At 51.0% G+C, this 15,042-nt stretch overlaps 1 long non-coding RNA gene across 2 annotated transcripts; it reads right to left on the bottom strand.

The window, feature by feature from the left end:
- Positions 1-6,190: 6,190 nt before the first annotated feature.
- LOC109451872 (uncharacterized) lies at positions 6,191-14,618 on the bottom strand. Of its 2 annotated transcripts, none has more exons than XR_016022989.1 (4): positions 14,485-14,618; positions 13,663-13,802; positions 11,057-11,148; positions 6,191-7,352 (listed from the first exon to the last, which is right to left on the bottom strand). It is a non-coding gene; the product is annotated as an uncharacterized LOC109451872 (long non-coding RNA). The 2 variants fall into 2 exon arrangements; XR_002138045.3 differs by lacking the exon at positions 6,191-7,352 and adding an exon at positions 7,556-7,782.
- Positions 14,619-15,042: the final 424 nt, after the last annotated feature.

The raw sequence follows: 15,042 nt of genomic DNA on the forward strand, positions 1-15,042 counted from the left end.
GGTATGTAATATTACTCCCATTTTATAGATGAGAAAACTGAGTCCTGGAAGAAGCATAACTGCATTAAGGCTTTATCATCAGGAGACTGGACCATGGTAATGATGTTTTGGTCTGCATAGCGAACTTTCCTATCTTCTGAAGTGTTAAAGGATAATTTTCCCAAAAAGGTAAGAATATGACTCTGGTATTTAACACACTTGATTTTGGCTTAATAAAATGAGGGAACCCGGCAGATGTTACCACTAATCCAAAGGAGAAGTCTGAAAGGCATAAATTTACATGGAGTAAAGGAAAGTGGAGGTGATTTTACGAATAGACACAAACTGGAAGAGGGAAATCAATGGAACCACTGGGCAGACTTTAAATGCATGTCTACAGACAGTAGCTATTTTGCATTGCTATCAGTTATTAAAACCACAGGGTCGTAAAACAGCTCAAAGTCGCTGCAAGCCTAGAATCAGACAACCTGCAAGGGTGTGCGCTAAGCAGCCCATTTTTCCATTGGCGACACCCAGCGATCTTTTTGGCTTATTCCAAATTTTCTTACAGGAACAAGTACTTAAACCAAGTCCAGACAATCTTAGTACTTCACGCTGTCTGATAATAGTGGTTAATACAGGGAGTGGGCGATCAGAATCCTTCCTGGGGATTGGCTCATGGACTCAGGGAGAAAAATATTACCTCAGCTGACATGGTCAAGCCACGGCTGCCAGCTATGCAGAGGAAAAGTGTCTGAATGAGACAACTTTACTGAGCATTTGCCAGGTGTCAGGCATTACTTCATAGATGCAAACACAGGCAGTCAGATTCCAGAGTCATCACTTATAGTTCTGTGCTCTCCAGCTGTACAAAGCAGCCAGAAAGGAAAGCAGAGGTAAATAATGAGGGCAATGACAGAGAGCAAGGTAACAGTTGGGACTGAGGGCCTGTTTCAGCCTTTAGACACGGGAACCCTTAGGGGGTTCTAGAAGATTCTGGAATTTTCTAGAGCACTTCCAGTCTCAGATTCCTTGAGCAACCCCAGTATCCTTTTCAGCTACCAAAGCCAATACTCCCCCACTCTTTTTGTTTGTTTGTTTTTTGCTTAAGCTCCTTTCAGTTGTACTTTTTTCCACAAAGAATCTTGACTTATATAGTGACAGAGCTGAGTTTCAAACACTCATCTGCCTAAAACGTATAGCTGCATCTTTCAGTTTCCTCACTACAAATGGAAGTATCCTTGTACCTACCCCTCTGGGTTATTGTGAGGATGAAGTATATTGTTCCACTTAAAGCTCTGAAAAGAATGCCTGGCACCTAAAATTATTCAGCACAAGTTAGTTACATTATCAGCTCCATTTTGCAAATGGACAAACTAAGACCAAAGATGTTATAAACTTTGCCCAAGGTCATGCCCAAGGTAATGCATTTGCCACCATTTATTAGCCAACAGCAGAGCCAGCAATTAAAACCAGGCAGTGATTAGAGACTGTTTGCTTCACCTGGACTCTGACAGGGCCCTTGGGAAGTCACCTGGCCCTTCTCCTGTCCAGAGAGAGTGGGTGCCTATCCTGGGAGCCTGGGCCAGGGCTCTCAGGCAGGAAGGCCTCTGACCTCAATCTGACTGCTCTCCTAGCCCTCATGCTGGAGCTAAAAGAATCACAGGCAAGTGGCACCTTCCAGCCCTGAGCTACAGCAGCCCGGTGAGCAGAATGGTGGGGCATCGACTCCCACTCAGCTGGGATCTTATGCAAACGGCCCAGCTCCCATCAGCCTTCCCAGGTGCCCCTGAAGTACCACCATACCTGGCCCACTGCTACCCCCTCTTCTCCCCTCTGCTGCCACTGCATGGAAGCATAAATCCAGCTAATGTGTCCAAAAAAGGAAAAATCAAAATGTCAGATCTGCAGAGATAGTTCAATTGAAGGAATATTGATTGTCACAGAGAATATGCTCATTTTATTCACCAACTTAGTCTGCTCCCCTAGGCACATATGAATATATCAAATATTGTCACAGCACATAATAATGCTCGTTCCTGATGTTGTGACTTCTCAGGCTTGTGTCCTGTTCATCGTGCCCATCCCAGCTGGGGCAATGGCAGGGGGGTGGGAGAGGGAAGGGAGGCATCGCGTCCTGGCATTTTCCCCAGGAGAAAGCATTTTCCCAGAAAGCACCTGTTCGTCGATACAACCATGTGAGGGGGTCCTGAAGAGCATGAATAGTCCCATCTTCTAGATGGAACCAGCAAGGTGAAGCAGCTCATCCAAGGCCATGCTGCCAGCCAACTAAGCTCTGGATCTCAGGGCCCCGTCCACTGCCTCACACCCTTTGGTGCAGATGGTGGCACTGACCCAGCTGCGACTGGACATGGATGGAGACCTCTTGGCCTCTGCCCTGCTCAGTCAGCGCCATGGATTATGCACTCACTGTTTGCTCAGTCCTGGATATAGAATTAAGGAGACTCTCCATGACTTTCCATGAATTTCCATATCAACAAGGAGAAGTAGATGGGATTTTGGAAACAAGCATAGTTGGAACTTTCAGATTGCCACAGTGGGGACTTGGCCCTTGACCATGGGAAGTGCTTTATCAAGTTGACACCAGCACAAAGTACAGGCTGGAGAATTTGAGGAAGCAGCACAAAATTCATGAGGGACATCTTAGCCTATTGTGACCCAATTGCTAAAGAAGTGACCAAGAACAGGGGTCAGGTGGCCAAGCCCTGGAACACGCTTGCATGGTAAATGACAAGGTCTCTCCAGACACCGTCCAGGAAAACACAGCCTGAGGGCACTGAGACCAGCACTTCCTAAATCGTGTCACAAGGAACAGGAGTTCTGCAGGTGTGGACAGTTTTTGTAGACAAATAAATGTGAGGAGCTTTGGGGTCATTAAAATTAAAGTATTTAGAATCGCGGTTCCTCAGATCTTTTATCATCTTGATGATGATGATGACAGCTCAGCTGACTATAGCCCACTGCACCCAACACTATTCACGTATTAACTCATTTCAGCCTCACATTGGTGCTGCTATTACCCCCATTTTAAAGCTGAGTAAATCAAGACACAGAGAGAGTAAGTGACCTGTACGAGGTCAAGAAATCTGGTTTCTTCATCACACGACTAAGAGACGGGCACAGAATGCAATTCTTTCCAAACTTCTTCGGTGACGGTAAGCCTGCCCCTTCCCTTTTGCATCACAGAGCATCTCCTGGGACTCAGGTTCTATGGAATATTTGAGAACTCTGGTTCAAACAGTCTTCTTGAGTGACTGGCTCCAGCAGCTCTCAGAGCCCCCTTCAACGGCACTCTTAGAAGCCGGTGCAAGTCGATATGGTACCTGAGTAGCTACTCTTTCTGTTGGTCCCCACGACATCTCCTGGGATGTGGCTGGCCTGAATCCCAAAGTAAGAGCTCCTGGAAAAAGACAGACATGCTGGCGGGGCCCATCGCTTTCACCTCTCGGCCCTCTTCCCCACCACCTTGCAGTAGGTAGCCGATACAAGGGGAATGGACTCCACTGTCTTCCTGCTCACCACTTCCCCCAGATGAACACCCAGTTCTGGAACCTCCCAGCCACATGGAAAAAGGACCCTTCCAGGGGTTCGATTTGGCCCAGAAGAATAAAAATGCTAATCAGTGTGGACAGCTGCCCCTGTCTACCCACCTGGGGCTCAGCCACACCCACCAGCAATTTCTGGCTTGATTTGATGCCTTGGCTGGCGTCCTCCACAGGTGCGTGAAGTGGGGACTTCGCTCCTCAGGAACCTTCGCCAAGAGCCCCGTTCTCTCGGAGGGAGAGGGGGATACGGCCTCAGTAGAAGAATAACAATAGGAAACCACAGCGAGAAGACATAGTTGGCCAGAGCTGGTGATGGGGTAATTCATTCTACTTAAGGAAAATGTTACTAATAATTAAGCGTACTAATTAAGAAAAATTGGATCAGCTGTTGTCAGTGTAGCACAGAAACTGGAGCTTCACTGACATTTCTTGGGCCGCTTCCTGCTGGGAGCGGATGGGGCTAAACATAGACACTGTCACTTTGGGGCCCAGGAGAAGCCAGAGGAGCAGTGAGCTGTAGAGGCCCTCATGGGAGGAAACAAGATTGGGGGTGTCTGGTAAGGTGACAGATCCAAGAAGCTGGAGAAGACTCCATGAGGCTGTGAGGTCAGTCAGAAGAATCTAGAACCTGCCCACTCTCTATGTCATGCAGGATCTCAGCGCCCGCTCCCCACATAAGAACGCAGGACATGGTGAGGCGAAAAAGGAACACCCACGGAGCCATAGGTAGGGGAGGCAGACCACTATATTCTCGTTGGAGGCTGGGTTGGAGACACAGGAAGCAGGAGCCACACAATCTGCAATCCACCACCCACTTCTCGGCCAACCAACCAACAACCAACCTCCTAGCAGAGCCACAGCAGTTATATTAGTGGCTAATGGCTAACTGGTAACAGCTGATAGCCTACTAGTCACAGCTGATGGCCATCTACTACCCGAGCCAGCACCTTTCCACATGAGGCCGAGAGCCTGGAAACTGCTCTCTGGGACTCTGTCCCCACACTCTACACCTCCAGGGTCTCGCCTCACAATCTATGCGACAAGCGTCTTCCGCAAGGGACCCTGTGTCAGGAATCCAGCTCACAAGAAAAAGTTTCAGTCCAGTTCAAGTAACGTCCCAGAGGGTGTCCCTCAATGTCCAGCTGCTTTCTGGGCACAGCCAGACTTCCTGGGTACAGCCAGGGTTCTCAGGGCACCATGCTGGAACAACAGTGGCTCACAGCCAAGGAACTTACATATTCTCAACGGCTACCAGTCGAGACACAAAAGGAAACATCCGCCTGCACCCAATAAGGGGTCTTCCTGCACCAGTCTCGCTGGCGGCCAGGTGAGACACAGGAAGCAAACATCCGCCAGTTCTACTACATGGTGGTACGTTCCCGCGCAAACAGTCAAGCGGTCCATCAAATCAGGGATGAAGGCACCGCAGCGTGCACCGGTGGCATCTCCCTATTTAGTTCCCCATAGTCCACAGTCATTCGCCAGGGCTGTGCATTGGCCTCACAATGTGTGCCTTCCCCGCAGGGCGAGGGCTCCAAGTCCTCCCCAACCAGGGGGTGATGGACGACCTTGACCTCACTCACATCCTCCATGGAGGACTCAGCAAGCGTTTCTTCCTGGGACCACAAATCCCGCATCTGAGCCACCCCGGCAAGCATTTCCCAGCCCACACGGCCGCAACGACCTTCGCTTTCTCCAGCCTGTGCTGGTTGGACAGACATCCATGTCCTCCCACCCTTCCACGGGGGTCCAGCTCCCAAGAACAGTGGCCACCAAGCAGCACACACTGTGGGGCCACATGTCCTCCCGCCCAGAGTGCGACATCATTCCTACCTGGCCGGAGTCCCGCTCACCACGCCAGGTATCTGAGTGGGTGGAAGCTCCCACACAAGACGTCCACAACGCTAGGAGCCCACAGCAGCAGCAGACCACCAACAAGCAGGCGATGCCTGCTATGGCCAATAGGGCGGCGTGCCACCCGGAGGCTTGAGAGGACCACCAATTCACCGAGGGGTCACGTTTCTCCCAGGCAGATTGCGTTTCCTGCTCCCGGCACTGCTCCTCACAGGCTTCCCGAGACTGAGTGTTCATACACACAAACTGCTCCTCCACCCCTCCGAGAGCTTTGGCCGGCACCGTACCCTGCTCGGTGTGCCATTTGTCATGCAGTGTCTCAGCTCCTGCTCCCCGCACAAGAACGCAGGACATGGTGAGGCCAAAAAGGAACACCAATGGAGCCATAGATAGGGGAGTCAGACCACTATATTCTTGCTGGCAGCTGGGTTGGAGACACAGGAAGCAGGAGCCACACGATCCACAACCCGCTGTCCACTTCTCTGCCAACCAATCAACAACCAACCCCCTAGCATAGCCACAGCAGTTATATCAGTGACTAATAGCTAACTGGTTACAGCTGATGGCCAACTAGTCACAGCTGATGGCCATCTACTACTCAAGCCAGCACCTTTCCACGTGATGCCGAGAGCCTAGAAACTGCTCTCTGGGGCTCTGTCCCCACACTCTACAAAGTCCAGGAAGGCTATGCTGGATGGGAGCAGCAGAGAGCAGCTTTGGAGTGGTGGGGAGATGCTGAGGTGATCATTCATGTCCAGCTGGACAATGAGGTAAGGGACAGAATGTGAAGGATGATTGGTGAGATTTTAGGAGCCAACCCTGGAAGTGTCTGATCTCACTTAGGCCCACAGGCCACTAGCCCTCGTGAATCATAGAGGGTAAATGTGCCCAGCAGTGTGCCAAGGAAGAGACCCTGATATGGGCAAACAACAGCCTCCCGGAACCACGTGACCTCCTGGTCCTGGTCCTGGCCCTGACTCTGCCACGAATGGCTCATCTAACTGGGCCAGTCCCTCTTCCTCCAGGCCTCAGTTCCTTCTCTTCAAAGACCCCCTCCATAAACACAATGCGTTACATCCACACAATAGAATATTACTCAGCCATAAATAAGAAAGAAGCACTGATATATGCGACAGCAGGAAGGAACCTCAGAATCAGTGTGCTAAGTAAAAGAAGCCAGACACAAAGGACCATGTAATGCAGGATTCCATTTATATGAAATGTCCAGAATAGGCAAATCCCTAGAGACAGATAGCAGACTAGGGGCTGCAGTGGGGTTTGGGGGCGATGGGGAGTGACTGTTAATGGGTACAGGGTTTACTTTTGGGGAGATGAAAATGGTTTGGAACTAGATAGAGGTAATGAGAGCACAACACGGTGGATACACTAACTGCCACTGAAGTACTCACTTTAAAATGGTTACTTTTAACCTTAGAGGATTTTACTTAAAAAAAAAAAAAAAAAAAAAAAAAAAAAGCCCCTTCCAGCTCTAGCCTTCAGGGATTGCTTAAGATCCGGGAACCAGGCCAGTTTTGTGCCCAAAAGTAGAAAAATGGGTTCTGTCCTTTCTGCAGATATATTCCAAATGAAAATGTTTTTCAAAAGAGCGCTAATTCCTACTTTGCCTGTGGAGCGGGTGCAATGCTAGTGAGCATGTAAACTACACAGCTCTTCGTAAACGTAAGCAGACGTTACTGACACACCGTATCTGATCTCGTTGGTATTGTCCTGGAGGCAACTGTGACAGGGCCGGACCGGAGAGACACAGCTGCATTAACGTGTGTGCATTAAGGGCATGCCAGCACCGGGCATCTGAACACAGTGCTTCAGAGAAGCCCTTGCTCTTTAGGACGATGTGTATTAATAGTGAAGCCACCATTCCCTGCTTCCTGGGTGCCCGACGCTGTCTGACACACTTTCCATGCATCGAATCAGTTAATCCTCTCTGCCACCCTGAAAGATAGTAGGGTTAGAATTGTTTCATAGACAAGAAATGAAAACCCAGAAGGTTAAATAATCTGCTATATTGCTTATGTATCGCTGGGTAACAAATCAGTCCCAATCCCAGTGCCTCACAATATAGTCATTATCTCAGTTTCGGCAGGCCAGGCCTCCTGGTGTGGCTGGTGGGTCCTCTCTCTTAGGGCTGAGGTGGGTCCTCTCTCTTAGGGCTGCAGCCAAGGTGGGGTCTGATCTGAAGGTGCGATCGAGGAATGATCCAAGTCCAAGCTCATGTCGTTGTCAGCAGGACTTGGTTCTTTGAGGGCTATTGGACTGAGAGTCTCAATTTCTAGCTGGCTGTTGGCTGGAGGCCCCCCTCCGTTCCTTGCCATGGGAGCCTCTCCAACCCAGCAGTTTGCTCTATCAAAGAAGGCAGTAGAATCTGCACATAAGACAGACTGAGGTTTTACAAAGCCTGATCACAGAAGGGACATTCCACTACCTCTGCTGTATTCTACTGGTTAGAAGCAAGTCACGGGACTGGTACACACTCGAGGAAAGGCAGGGGATGGGGGGACATTACAGAAGGGTGTGAATACAAGGAGGTGGGGACCACAAGGGGCCACACTGGCAAAGACCCACGTATAGTAAAAAGCTAAGTCACATAAGCCCTGGATTTTTAGAACAAGCTCAGGTTCATATCATTACATTGCATTTTCTCCATGTTCATCAAGGGTGGACAGGGGATGGGAGGAAGGAAGGAAGGAGAGACAGACAGAGAAAGAGAGTGAGAGAGAGAGAGAGAGACAGAGGTCTTTCTGTAGGAAAAAAGCCACCTGAGTCTTCCCGGCCAAGCCTCCCTGATGAGTCTGGTCCTGCAGGACGCAGCCCAGAGCCAGGGCTGCCCCTATATTGACGTGTCCTCATGAGAGCCCTGTGAGGTGCTGCGTTATAGTTGCCTGGCAGAGCCCTGAGCACCTGAAGAAGAGGTATTCCACATCATGACTATTAATAAGCTGGGAACATTTGGGGCTCCTCGAGGCCTGGCTTGGCAGCCCCCCTCCCAGCAGAGGCAGCCCAAGTCTTCTTTAAAACAGCCCCATAGTCTTGCTGTGACCAAGGGCTGCACCTGCTCTGTGTCAGAGGCTGGTATAGTACGTGCCCAGGACGTGGCCTTCTGAGCATCTGTGAGGCAGGGATAAAGGACTCAACCTGTCAGCATCAGATCTGCTCAAGGAAGGACCTCATTTTATCCTTCCATTTCCAGCAGCCAGGACAGTACCCAGCAGGTGGATGAGGAATGAATCACTGGTTGCCCACATGGGTCATCGGTGCAGATGTGGTGGGAACCTCTGAAGCCAGGTGTGAGCGGGGAAACCCAGTCTCCACCACCTTCTTGCTTCCCTTCAATCCTTGGGTGAGTGGGACTGTTGACTTTCTTGGTGCCTCAGAGATGTAACTGCAAAATATGGGCCTCCCATGATCACCCCCCAAGTTCAGGCCTCCTGGAACAGCTGTACCTCTGTGAACCTCCAGCCCCGGAAGCTGGGTCAGGAGTGAGCACCTGTCCTGTTTCTCCCCCAGTCCTCTCTCTTAGAATTGCGGGTCTTTGAAACATCAAAGCCTTTATGCCACCCACTTCCAGCCACAGAGTGGAGCCATTTGATCTTCAAACTCCTTTCTAAATAAAACTCTGGGGTGAGCCCAGTGGCCATTCTTCCCCTCACCATTCTAAGGGGCGGCTACATCAATGGGTTCACCGTGAGTTCTCTGACTCCTTTCTCACTAACACAGATGAAAATGCATTTCCTATCAGGCAGGGCAGCCCCACTACTTACATATTGGGGATTGTCACCCCCTATGGACCAGCAAAAGCACCTGGCTAACAACTTGCATATAAAGGCAGCCTGACAGTTTACGTTAATGAGTGGTCTAGAAGCCCCCTTCACTCTCACGGCCTCCCTAGGTTGGACAGGCTGGTAAACAGCTTTCTTAATGGCAAGGATGGATTCAATGTTGGAGGGCAGTCACCCAAAGGCCATGGAGCCCTCATGACTCTTACAACAGGAAAATGGGCAGCTCCTGGCCTTGCGAGACAGCCCAAGTAGTGACAGGACCCGCCCCACCCGTCTCGTGCCCTCCTTCCCCGTCCCACGTCTCCCATTCCTTCTTTCTCTCCCAGCTGCCTCTTTCTGCCTCCTTAGGCTGGGCTTTGCTGTGCTGGGAGCAAAAGCTTTATTGAATTTTTGCAAGTACTTTGCATGGCGTCTGATTTACAATTCATAACCTGGATTACACTGCAAGTTCTGCCTTCCGGGGTCTGTGTAATTTGGATCTCGGAAATATTTGCTATGCTTTCAATTCCCCTGACATCTGAGGGATTGAAAATGGATTCTACCCCTGGAGGTTTACAATTTGGAGGGGGTGATGGAAGGCGGAAAGGGGGATGAAGCTGGCACATGAACCGAGGTGGTGCTGGGAGAAGCAGTGCAGTGTGAAAACTGAGGGGTGGGGAAGAGAGCAAGGCAAGCACGGGAGCAGGAGGGGGTGGTAATATGCATGAAAAAGAGGGAGCAGGGAAGATAGCATGACTAGGGCTCCTGTCCCTAAACACGGTGCCTCCCAACGGCGCCATGATGGCCCAAGGGACACAGAGCCCCGATGCCACAGGTCAGGAGAGACAAATGCTATCCAAGGGGTGTGGCTTGTCTGTGGAACAGCCCAGAGCTGAGAAGCAGTCTTCTGGCCCTGCCTCTGCCCCTTCTTTGCTGGAAGAGAGGGAAATCCCCAACCACTTTATTTTTAAGTTTTATTGAGATATAATCCATATACCATATAATGCACCCATTTGAAGTGTACAACTCAGTGGCTTTTAATATATACATAGAGTTGTGGAGCCATCGCCACAATCAATTTTAGAGCACTTTCATTACCCCTAAAAGAAACCCTGAACCCCTTCATTGCCACCTCCTGAATTAGTTTTCTGGGGCTGCTGTAACAAATTACCACACACTTAGTGGCTTAAAACAATACATGGATTCCTTCACAGTGGTGGAGGCCAGTCTGAAATCAAGGTGTTGGCCAGGCCACACTCCACAGGAAGGTTCTAGAAGGAGGTCTTTCCTGGCCTTTTCCAGATTCTGGTAGTAACTTGACTTGTGGCTGCATCACACTGATCTCTGCCCCCACCCACATGTGGCCTCTCATCTGTGTGTCTGAGTTTCCTATCTCCTTCTGCCTTTCTCCTATATGGACATACGTCATTGGATGTGGGGCCCACCCAAAATCTAGGCTGATCCTAATTCCATCTGCAAAGACTCCTTTCTCCAAATAAGGTCACGTTCACAGGTTCTGGGAATCAGAACGGGGACGTGACTTTTTAGAGCCACCATTCAACCCACCACCACCACCATCACCACCAGAGCAGCAGACAGTTTTTCCTGTTTTGGCCATCAGCTTTCCAGGACAGAAGATGGCACAGCAAGGTCCTTGTCAGCCTTCTCTCTTAGGTCCTTTGTTCTGAGGTCAAGGAATATATTCTCCTCCCATCCCCAGGAAGAGAATAAAGGGCAAAGTGCGCTCCAGACAAAAATCTTAAAGTAAGGCATCCAGAGAAGATGTCGGCCTGATACAGTGGGTGGTTAAGATCTGCCTGAGTTTATAAGGCCTAGAAGTTCTTTCACTTTTCATCAGTTTCCCCACCTTCCCTACCTCACCTGAGCGTGGACTTGGAGTCAGGAGACTGTTCCATCTTAGCTGTGTAACCTCAGGCAAGTTGTTGAAAGCCTCTGAACCAAAGATTCTGTATCTGTAAATGAGGATAAGAATACCAATTTCATAAGATTATTGTAAAAATTAAAAGAGACCATGTCAATGAACCATTTCGTCTAGTGTCTGGCACTTAGTAGGTGCTCATTTGATGTCTGTCTGTTATTCTATCTTTCTATCCATCCAATGATCCATTCATTCATTCCTTGACCCATCTATTAGTCTATCATCTATATGTCCACCTATCTACCTATCTATTCATTAATCTCTATCATCTATGTATCATCTTCAGGATTATAGCATCTTTGTTTTGTCAAGTTATCTATAGGTGTGTGTCAAACCACCCCAAACTTAATAACACAGAACAATAATAATCATTTATTACTGTTAGCTCTCATGGTTGGGGGCTTAGCCAGTCCATTCTCATGTGGGTTCTTTCATGTGGTTTCAGTCAGGTGGTGGCTGGTGTCATCGTGAAGACGTCCTCACTCACCTCTGAGACGTTAGCTGGAGCTGTCTGCCAGGACACCTATAAGTGACCACTCCGCGTGGCCTGGGCTTCCTCACCGCATGGCAGCTGGATTCTAAGATAGGCCTTCCATGCTTCCTGAGTGCTTCCTGTGGGTCCCACCATGCATTCAACACCTTCCCAGAAGGTGTCCCACTCCACAATACCAGTCCTGTCCAACAGGGTCCTGGCAGGAAGTCACTGGCACAGCCTAAAGCAGCGATGGGGTAGAGTGGAATGAAGGAAGCATTGACAAAGGGGAAGCAAGGCTAAGGGGACCCAAGGAATGGGGAGGGCGCACCAGGCCTAGCGAAGGGCAAAGCTCATGGCTCCCCCAGGCCTGAGAGTGCGTGGGGAGAAGTTGGAGACCGAGGTGGCCATAGGAAAGAGCCACGGACAGCCACTGCCAAACCGCTCCCCAGCAGGGAGGGAGCCAGAGACCAAACGTCCTAACTACTCTGCCTCATCCTCTGAGCCCCTGTCGGCACCACACCCTCGGAAGCCAGAAGCGACCGGCGCTGGTCCTCAGGTGGGGTGCTCAGAGGCCAGCCTCCTGGCCCAAAGCAGGTGCAAAAGTGTGGAGAATGGTCTGGAGGACAAACAGAGAGCTTCCAGCAGAGGAGAGTTAAGAAGCTGAGGCTAAGAGAGGTTTAGCAACTTGCCCAAGGTCACAAGCTCAGAGGCAGCATGTGGTGCGGCCAGGTTGACTTGACTCCAGAATTCTTTCCAAGGCTTCCTGTGTGGCCTGAGTCACAGCGAGGAAGGTTTCGGTGTGTGCACATGGGTGTAAATGATCATCAACAAAGCTGCCAGCAGCCTCTGCAGTGCTTCCATAATGGGATTTTAATTCGCTCCCCCCATCACCCCACTGAGCTGCAAAGCGCTCCTGTTTGTCTATTTCTTGTTAGGCTGCTGCCTAAAACGGGAAACAGAAGGTATCCCCTCTGGTCTACTTTCCTCTGGGGGTCAGTCACCCTCTCTGGACCAGAGCCCTTCCTCAGGTGCCCCCGCAGCTCTGCAAATGCCACCATCCTCCCCGTAGCCAGAGAGAAGGCCATACAAAGCGTACGTTTGGAACAGGGAAGGGATCTGACCACAGCCTGGGGACACTGCCCCATAGGCCCAGGAGGTGGCCGTCTCCCCTGAGCAGGGGCTTTGGGGTCCCACAGAAGCTGATTCCCAGCCCCCTGTCCTGGTCATTCCTGTATCCAGAAGCTGTCCACCCAGTTGTCAGGCCAAAAGCCGGAATGTTCACTCAGGAGTCCTCTTTCCCTCACCCCCACACCCAGTCTTCAGCAAGTCCTGTGCACTCTAACCCGTCCTCCCTCAGAGAACCAGTCCCACCTACGAAATGCCTGCCAGGCTGCTTGTCACTTCCTTGGACAGTCTGTTTTAAGTGGGATTCCCTTTATACAATGGATGCATTCCTGATTTGGCGCTTCCACAAAATTTCAAATTTGTGCTTGAACTGCACTTTTGTAAATTGAGTCTCAGCACGCCATTGGCTTCTTAAAGCTCTCTGACGGTCCCTGCCCAGTGCATCCTCACATGTTAACCCTAACTTGATCACTTGGAAGAGGGTATAGAATTTTCCAAAAGGCATTTGGTACTGACTGACCCACTCGTATGTGTTCCGTGGGGTTTCTTTGACCAATGTTCTGTGGGTTGAGCTCCTGGGAGCAGATCCTGGGTGTCCGCTGGGTGGCTTTCCTTGGCGGTGATACTGATGGCCCTCCCCCACGTTCCCCCACCGCTCCCCCACTCCTGTTCGCCTCCCCTGTGCTCTGCGTCTCAGAAGGGCGAGCTCTGCAGGCTGGTCAGCTGGGCTCTCTTGTCACTTACCTTCTGGTTAGGTTTGGCCACGCAAAGGCACTGACACAAGACCGGACAGGAGGGTTGAGAGCTTGGGATATTTACCCCACCCACCCTTCCTGCCTGTTATTATTCCGGAGTGGTGTCTCTTCTCCATGGCTCCAGGCCCCGCAGGCTCCAATACCAACACTCATTTCCCTCTCACCTTTGGACCTCCAGGTAGTAAAGGCTCACCATTGTTGCTGGTCCTTGGATCTTACGCCCGCCCGCGCTGTTCCCTTAACTCTGCTCACAAATCTATGAATGGCTTCTTCGTTACACTGCCTCCTCTGCAACCCTTAGCCGGTGCCGGCTGTTTCCCACCAGGACCCTGCCTGTACAACAATGATCGTGATAATGTTGCCACACTCTGAAACCCGAAACCCTGACTGCCAGCCCCAACCCAGGGTCCCTGGGCACCCACCTCTAGTCCCTGGGTAGGTTGGAAGGAAGCCCGGATGCTCTGTGGGGAAGCGGAGACACCAAGGTGACATAGGCATCCGTAAGGGTGGGCTTCCCAGCCTCAGCACCATTGACATTTGGGACCAGAGCATTCTTTGTCGTTGGGGGGCAGGGAGGCGTCCTGTGCACTATCGGATGCACAGCAGCATCTGTAGCCTCCACCCACTAGGTGCCAGCAGCACCTTCTTCCAAGTCACAATAATCAAAAGTATCTCTAGACATTGTCAAATGTCCCGAGGGCACAATGTCACTCAGGTTGAGAACCACCCCGACCCCCACCCCCAGGAGTGTCGGGTATAAGCTGAGGCCTCACTGAGCTGGTTTGCTTCTTAGGAGAGGGGGAAGGACAGGGTGGGCAGCCCAGGAGGCCCTGAGACGACCTGGTCTCCCAGGACCACAACAAAGGAGTCCTCAGCAAGGTTCCATGGTGGCTCCACCACCTGCCCCTCCAGCCCCTGACAACTGGCTGGGGCCCAGGCTTTGTGACCCCCACTCCTCACCCTCAGCCCTGCTTGGCCCTGGTGCCTGAACAGAGGGGCCCCAAATGATGAGTACCTCTTCTGCATCCTCCCGGCTCTCCCAACGCTCTCCTCCTTCTCTCCTCTTACCCGCCTTGAAATGATTTTGGGAGGCAGCTGGCAGCAGGGGAGTACAGCTGCCGCTAAGTTATCCAAACGATTTATCTTAAGATTCATGCAGAATTCATTGTGTGGGGACCAGGGTGGGTTGTGCTTTAATATTCATGCAGATTTGGAAGAAATGTTAATCACGGGTTTGGGTAATTTGCACTTCTGCTTAATTCTCCTCCTCCCAGCTCCGTTGGCCAGCCCCCTGCCGGCCCTCCTCTCCTCTCCTGTGAACTGGCTTTCCTCCAGCCCAGGACGGCAGGTAGCGCTGGACTGCAAGGGTGGGTGGGGGCTGACCTGCTCTCTCCCGGGGCTGAGCTGGGCCCCAGCACCTTTGGGCAGACAGGGGGAGGACGGTGGGCAGCAGCAGAGAAGAGCTACGAGAGCTTCAGGGGTGTCTTGACGGGAAATAGATAACCTGCTACAGCAACCAGATATGTGCAAATTAGCATTGATTATTCTCAAATTAACAGCTTGGGCATTTCAA

The sequence above is a fragment of the Rhinolophus sinicus genome, chromosome 12, assembly GCF_057876585.1.
Source record: "Rhinolophus sinicus isolate RSI-liver-muscle chromosome 12, RSI-T2T, whole genome shotgun sequence".
Classification (NCBI taxonomy): domain Eukaryota; kingdom Metazoa; phylum Chordata; class Mammalia; order Chiroptera; family Rhinolophidae; genus Rhinolophus; species Rhinolophus sinicus.